Source organism: Eurosta solidaginis, chromosome X (genome assembly GCF_040869045.1).
Source record: "Eurosta solidaginis isolate ZX-2024a chromosome X, ASM4086904v1, whole genome shotgun sequence".
NCBI classification, from domain to species: domain Eukaryota; kingdom Metazoa; phylum Arthropoda; class Insecta; order Diptera; family Tephritidae; genus Eurosta; species Eurosta solidaginis.
Window position 1 is genome coordinate 196,910,586 of NC_090324.1, and position 7,695 is coordinate 196,918,280.

The 7,695-nt window shown below is 39.1% G+C and overlaps 1 protein-coding gene across 2 annotated transcripts in view; it reads left to right on the forward strand.

Moving 5' to 3' along the window:
• The window catches only part of LOC137234544 (apolipophorins-like), an 867,416-nt gene that overhangs the window by 768,527 nt on the left and 91,194 nt on the right, over positions 1 to 7,695 (forward strand). The gene's annotated exons all lie outside the window — the stretch shown is intronic.

The following is a 7,695-nucleotide window of genomic DNA, read 5'->3' on the forward strand; positions in this document are numbered from 1 at the left end:
CATCACACCACGGTATTAGCTTAGCTAAAATTGTTGTTTTGTGACACTTTATTGTTGTTGATATAAATAATTTCAAAAACTGTGACCAAAAAACTAATGTAATTATTTCTTATGTTTTATTGTTGAAAATAAATAGACTTCGCCCCTGAAGAAGCTAAGACGGCTAGCGAAACGTAGGGCCGCAACAGTGGAATAATTACCATCTTTTTATTTCTTACTGGAACCCACAATAGGTCAAATAGCCTAAAAACAAAATATTAAAAAATATATGCTATATACGTAAGCCTTTGGTGAAATTTGAAGCTTCTAGCTGTTAAAATGGGGCAGAAATTGCGCAAAGTTTCTTATCTGAACAATCGGTTGTATGAGATATATACTATATATACCACCAATCTCAATGATTTTTTCAGACAACAATATATGCTATACACGTAAGCATTTGGTGAAATTTGAAGCTTCTAGCTGTTAAAATGATATATACTATATATACCACCGGTCTCTATGATTTTTTCAGACAACAATATATGCTGTACACGTAAGCATTTGGTGAAATTTGAACATGTCTAAACGATTTTTAAGATAAATTTAAATAAAAAATAGGTAGGTACTTCGTGCGAGGATGCAAAGCTTCACGTTTTTTGTGGTCTGCATGTAAAAACTATGACTAAGAATCACGTATTTCAAAAATATATGACGTAAACGTAACTATTTGATGAAATTTGATGAATTTTGAAGCTTGTAGCCGTAAAAAGGGGCAAAAATGAGAGTTTATATGAAGTATATAATATATATACCACCGATCTGTATGATTTTTTCAGAAAACAATATATGCTATATACGTAAGCATTTGGTGAAATTTGAAGCTTCTAGCTGTTAAAACGGGGCAGAAATTGCGCAAAGTATCTTATCTGAACAATCGGTTGTATGAGGTATATACTATGTATACCACCGATCTCAATGATTTTTTCAGATATTGATATATGCTATACACGTAAGCATTTGGTGAAATTTGAAGCTTATAGCTGTTAAAATGGGGCCAAAATTGCGAAAATGTATATATATACTATATATATATTTATTTTTTTATTTATTTATTTACTTGTATATATTATACAGCAGACACTTAAGAATATAGTACAACTAATGTAAATTAAGTATTACTTAAAAAATAGGGTTTTAGTTTGAACTGTATAACCGATTTGGTATACCTAAAATCTAAATCCAGAAAATTTGAGAAATAGTTGTAGTCAGACATAATTCTATTCAAGGGAGCGTTAGCACCATAGACTGTTCTGTTAAGTCCAACACGAAAAACAACAAAATTCCGTAAATTTCTGCAGGGCACATTAAAGTTAACTAGCTGAGGTAAGGAAGGACAATCTATTCTGCCAGAAACAAGATCCATAATAAATGTAACCGATAACAGCGTTCTCCTGTCGGATAACGATACCAAACTAATTAATCGACAACGAGCACGTACGGCGGAATCGGTTCAGTAAAGTTAAGAGAGCGCAAAGCAAAACGAACAAAGCACTTTTGGACTATATATACTATATATACCACCATATATATACTATATATACCACCGATATTTATGATTTTTTTAGACAACAATATATGCTATATGCCTAAGCATTCGCTGAAATTTGAAGCCTCTAGCTCTTAAAATAGGGCAGTAATTACGAAAAGTTTCTTATCTGAACAATCGGTTGTGGGGTATATACTATATATACGACCGATCTCATCAATTTTTTCAGACAACAATATGTGCAATATACGAAATTATATGGTGAAGTTTGAAGTTCAATCTGTTAAATTGAGTAAGATATGACAAAAATTCTCTTTTTCTGAAAAATCGGTTGTATGGAGGATATATGCTATAGTGGTCCGATCCGGCCGTTCCGACAAATGTCTAATCGGACACCCAAATACACCTGCTCACCAAGTTTTATCAAGATATCTCAAAAATTGAGGGACTAGTTTGCATACAAACAGACAGACGGACAGACGGACAGACGGACATGGCTAAATCAACTCAGCTCTTCATCCTGATTTTTTCGGTATACTTAATGGTGGGTCTATCTATTTTCCTTTAAGGACTTACAATTTTTGGTTTCGTGACGAAATTAATATACCATTTCATTTTCATGAAAGATATAATTACTTTAAAGCTCGGAGCAACAGCTTTCATTTGATATCCATATTACACACACATTCTAGGGGTATCCGGGTCCACGTTTTGGCCTATATCTCGAGACCCTAGTCACCCAGCGGTATAAATTTCTCTGTACTAAAGCACACATCAACAGCTTTCATTTGATATCCATATTACACACACATTCTAGGGGTATCCGGGTCCACGTTTTGGCCTATATCTCGAGACCCTAGTCACCCAGCGGTATAAATTACTCTGTACTAATGCACACATCAACTGCTTTCATTTGATATCCATATTACACACACATTCTAGGGGTATCCGGGTCCACTTTTTGGCCTATATCTCGAGACCCTAGTCACCCAGAGGTATAAATTACTCTGTACTAAAGCAAACATCAACAGCTTCAATTTGATACCAGTAATGTAAAACACATCCTAGTGTTACCATGGCCCACGTTTTGGCCTATATCTCGAGACCCTTGTCACCTATAGGTTTTAGTACTACTCTGTACTAAAGCACTCATCAACAGCTTCAATTTGATACCCATAATGTAAAAACACATCCTAGTGTTACCCTGATGCACGTTTATAGATATGAAAATTACCCTGTACTAAAGCACTCATCAACAGCTTTCATTTGTTATCCTTCTTGTATAAACACTTTCTAGGGTATCCGGGTCCACGTTTTGGCCTCAATATCGAGACCCTAGTCATCAATAGGTTTTAGTACTACTCTGTACTAAAGCACTCATCAACAGCTTCAATTTGATACCCATAATGTAAAGACACATACTAGTGTTACCCTGATGCACGTTTTGGCCTCAATCTCGAGACCCTAGTCACCAATAAGTATGAAAACTACCCTGTACTAAAGCACTCATCAACAGCTTTCATTCGTTATCCATATTCTATAAACAAATCCTAGGGGTACCCGCGTCCACGTTTTCGCTTAAATCTCGAGACCCTAGTTACACGCGGGTACGAAAAATACTCCGTATCAAAGTACTCATAAACAGCTTACATTCGATACCCATATTGTACAAACATATCCCAGGATTACCCAGGTCCACGTTTTGATCTCAAGACCCTATCCAGAACGGGTTAAAAATTAGCCTATGTCTGTCTCCTGGTTCTAAGCTACCCCTCCACCAATTTTCAGCCAAATATGTTCATCCGTTACTTCCTCTTCAATCACCCTTTATTTATTAAAAAAAAGCGCAACAAAATCCGTTGCGTATTTTTAAAGGTTTAAGCATTTAAAGGGACATAGGAACAGAAAAAGCGACTTTGTTTTATACTATGTAGTGATGTACATCCATACATACCTATAATTATATATATTTATATATTTCAAAGTTTTACTGAAAAGTAGAATTTTTTAAATCCATCCATCTGTTTATGAGTTATAGCTGTGTTAACAAAAATTTTATGATTTTTTACTACATTTTGGCAATTTGCCACGCCCCTATAATATATACCTTCAAATTATATTAACTGTACCATCTCACGTAGCTAAGCTTTCAAATGCAAAAAACCTTTTTAAAATCGGAGAATTCTGTGTGAAGTTATGTGCATACATGGCATTTAGCGACTTTATTTTATAAGATTTATAGATAGATAGAAGATGCGGATAGACTGAAGTTAACAAAAAAATTTAACGGCGGAAAATTACTAAACATCGAAAAGGAATAACACCCAAGCAACTCTTTAGTCAAACTTTAGCTCTTATAATAACCTAGTTTGTACGGCAGCCATAGTTCTGAAAAATCCCATTTGTAGGGAAGGTGCCACGCCCCCTTTGCCCAATTCCACATTTTACTGGAGGTGTTAGGACTTAACCTCATATAGCTCCTTACCAATTTTAATTATCCTACCATTAATACATCCAGAGATATGCAGAATGAAAAGTTCCATTTATATGGGAGACGCCACGCCCCCTTCTCCCCCACCCCACATTTTCTTGGGGGTGGTAAGGATTGACCTCATATAACTCCTTACTGACTTTCAATGTCCTAGCATGAATACCTTCAGAGTTATGTAGTACCAAGTATTCATTTTGCATGGGAGGTACCACGCCCCTTTTATATATCGATATTATTTTTAGCCTATGACCCGTTTAGGACGCAACTCAATCTATACCTACATACATACACACATACATACATAGTTTGAATTTTATATATATAGATAGATAGAAGATGCGGATAGACTGAAGTTGACAAAAAAATTTAACGGCGGAAGATTACTAATTTCAATGTTCTAGCATGAATACCTTCAGAGTTATGTAGTACCAAATATTCATTTTGCATGGGAGGTGCCTCGTCCCTTTTATATATCGATATTATTTTTAGCCTATGACCATCCTTGGAATGTTTCTAGTGGATTGTACAAATTTGGTTGTGATCCGTCGATCCGTTTAGGACGCAACTCGATCTATACCTAATACATACATACATAATTTGAATTTTATATATATAGATACTAAATTTTGGTTCGTATTTGACCAGTTTAACTTCAGAATTTTCCTTACCGACTTCGTATCCTGCTATACCTATTAGGATACCATTTAGTATGGTTTTCCACCCTGCCCTTTAAAAAAAAAATAACTCGTTATACTTTCTTTTATTTGTATTTTATTTATTTATTAAAAGGTAAAAAATTTCTTATTAAAGCTATATATTGGTTAGGTTCTATTGGGGAATGCTATTCTAATCATCCTAATTATTTCTTCTTCCGTAGTTGTTGGATTCTGCACATCCTCTTACGTAGGCTCTCTGCTCATACCTATATTTTTCCAGAAAGTTGTTAGCCAATCTAATTTTTTTCAAAATTTCTGTTTTCAACTTCTGATTTTGGGTTTTTATCCCATTTAAGGGGATTTTTTGAGAAATCCCTTGGCATTCCAATTTACTCAATCTAATATATATTATAAACTAGCCTTTACCCGCGGCCCCGTCCGCAAGGAGGAAATGAAATATATGGACTATTCACGTTAGCCTGCTTATCAAGTTATCTGTTTAAAAATCATTTTCTCTCTAATGTATTTTATTTTTGTAATTGAGTAAAATAAAGAACTAAATGAGCTGATAACCTGATAGGATCCCCAAATGATCCCGAAGTTATCCAGAAAAAGCCACGAAATGACCCCGACGCTATCACGGACGGTTCCCGAAAACCATCCAGAAATTCCCCGAAGGGTCTCAAAAAGTTCCCGGGATAGTCCAAAAAAAACCCGAAATGACAACGACACGATTCAAGATTTATCCAGAAAACGACACAGAAACTATCCCGAAAAAGTAACAAAAAAATCCCGAAACGACTCCTACGGCATCCCATGCGGATTCAGAAATGATCTCGGAAGGGTCCCCAAATGATCCCAAAATAGTCCCGAAATGACCCTGGCGGATCCGGCAAACCATCAAGCAATGATCTCGGAAGGGTCCCCAAATGATCCCGAAATAATACAGAAAAAGTCACAATTACCCTGATGGGTTCCCGCACAGATCCCGATAGCCATCCAAAAATGATGATCGAAGGGTCCCCAAATGATCCTGTATTAGTCCCGAAAAAGTCCCAAATTGACCACGACGGGATCCCGGACGGATCCCGAAAACCATTCAGAAATGATCCCGAAATAACCCTGACGGAATCTCGAATGGATTCCTAAGTGAACCTGACGGGATCCTGGACACATCCCGACATCTATCCAGAAATGATCTTGGAAGGGTCCAAAATGATCCCGAAATAGCCTCAGAAAAGTCCAGAGATTACCCTGACGGGATCCCGGACGAATCCTGAAAAACATCCTTAAATGATCCCGAAAAGTCCCGAAATGACCCTGACGGGATCACGTACGGATCCCGAAAATCATACAGGAATGATGCCGAAAATACCCCAAATGATCCCGAAATAGTACCGAAAAAGTTCCGAAATGACCCCGACCGGATCCCGGACGGATCCCGAAAACTATCCAGAAATGATGCCGAAAATACCCCAAATGATCCCGAAATAGTCCGAAAAAGTCCCGAAATGACCCGACGGGATCCCGGACTCATCCCGAAAACCATCTAAAAATGATGCCGGAAAGTACCCCAAATGATCCTGAAATAGTACTGAAAAGACCCCGACGAGATCGCGGACGGATCCCGAAAATTATCCAGAAACGATGCCGGAAAGATCCCAAATGATCCCTAATAGTCCAGAAATTACCCTGATGGGATCCCGGACGGCTCCCGAAAACCATCCAGAAATGATGCCGAAAGGGTCTCCACATGATCCGTTATTAGTCGAGAAAAAGTCCCGAAATGACCCCGACGGGATCCCGGACGGATCCCGATAACCATATAGAAATAATGTCGGAAAATACCCGAAATGATAACGAAATAGCCCCGAAATGACCCCGACGGGATCCCGGACGGATCCCGAAAACCATCCAAAAATGATTTCGGAAAGGTCCTCAAATGATCACCTAATAGTCCCGAAATGATCCTGACGGGATCCCGGACGGATCCCGAAAACCATCCAGAAATGATGCCGGTAGATACACCAAATTATTCCGAAATAGTCCCGAAATTACCCCGACGGGATCCCGAGAATTGATGCCGGAAGGGACCCCAAATGATCCCGAAAAAGTCCCAAAATTACCCCGACGGGATCCCGAACGGATCCCGAAAACCATCCAGAAATGATGCCGAAAGGGTCCCCAAATGATCCCGTATTAGTCGAGAGAAATACCGAAATGACCCGATCGCGGACGGATCCCGAAAACCATCCAGAAATGATACTGAAGGTACCCCAAATGATGCCGAAATAGTCCCGAAATGACCCTGACGGGATCCCGGACGGATCCCGAAAACCATCCAGAAATGTTGGGGAAAGGGTCCCCAAAAGATCCCGTATTAGTCGCGAAAAGTCCCGAAATGACCCCGATGGGATGCCGGACGGATCCCGAAAACAATCTAGAAATGATGACGGAAGGTACCCCAAATGATGCCGAAATAGTCCCGAAATGACCCTGACGGGATCCCGGACGGATCCCGAAATCCATCCAGAAATGTTGGGGAAAGGGTCCCCAAAAGATCCCGTATTAGTCGCGAGAAGTCCGAAATGACCCCGATGGGATGCCGGACGGATCCCGAAAACAATCTAGAAATGATGCCGGAAGGTACCCCAAATGATCCCGAAAAACTCCCGAAATTACCCGGCGGGATCCCGCACAGATCCCGAGAACCGTCTAGAAACGATGCCTGAAGGGACACCAAATGATATCGAAAAAGTCCCGAAATTACTCCGACGGGATCCCGAGCGGATCCCGAAAAAAATCCAGAATTGATCTCTAAGTATCCTCAAATGATCCCGAAATACTCCCAAAAAAGTCCCGAAATATTTTTGACGGAACCTGTATAGCCCTGAAAAAGTTCAGAAAGTACGCTGACGGTATTCAAAGTGATCTCGAAATAGTCCCGAAAAAGTCCGACATCACCCTGACGGGATCCCAAAAACCATCCAGAAATGTTATCGAAAGGGTCCCCAAATCAT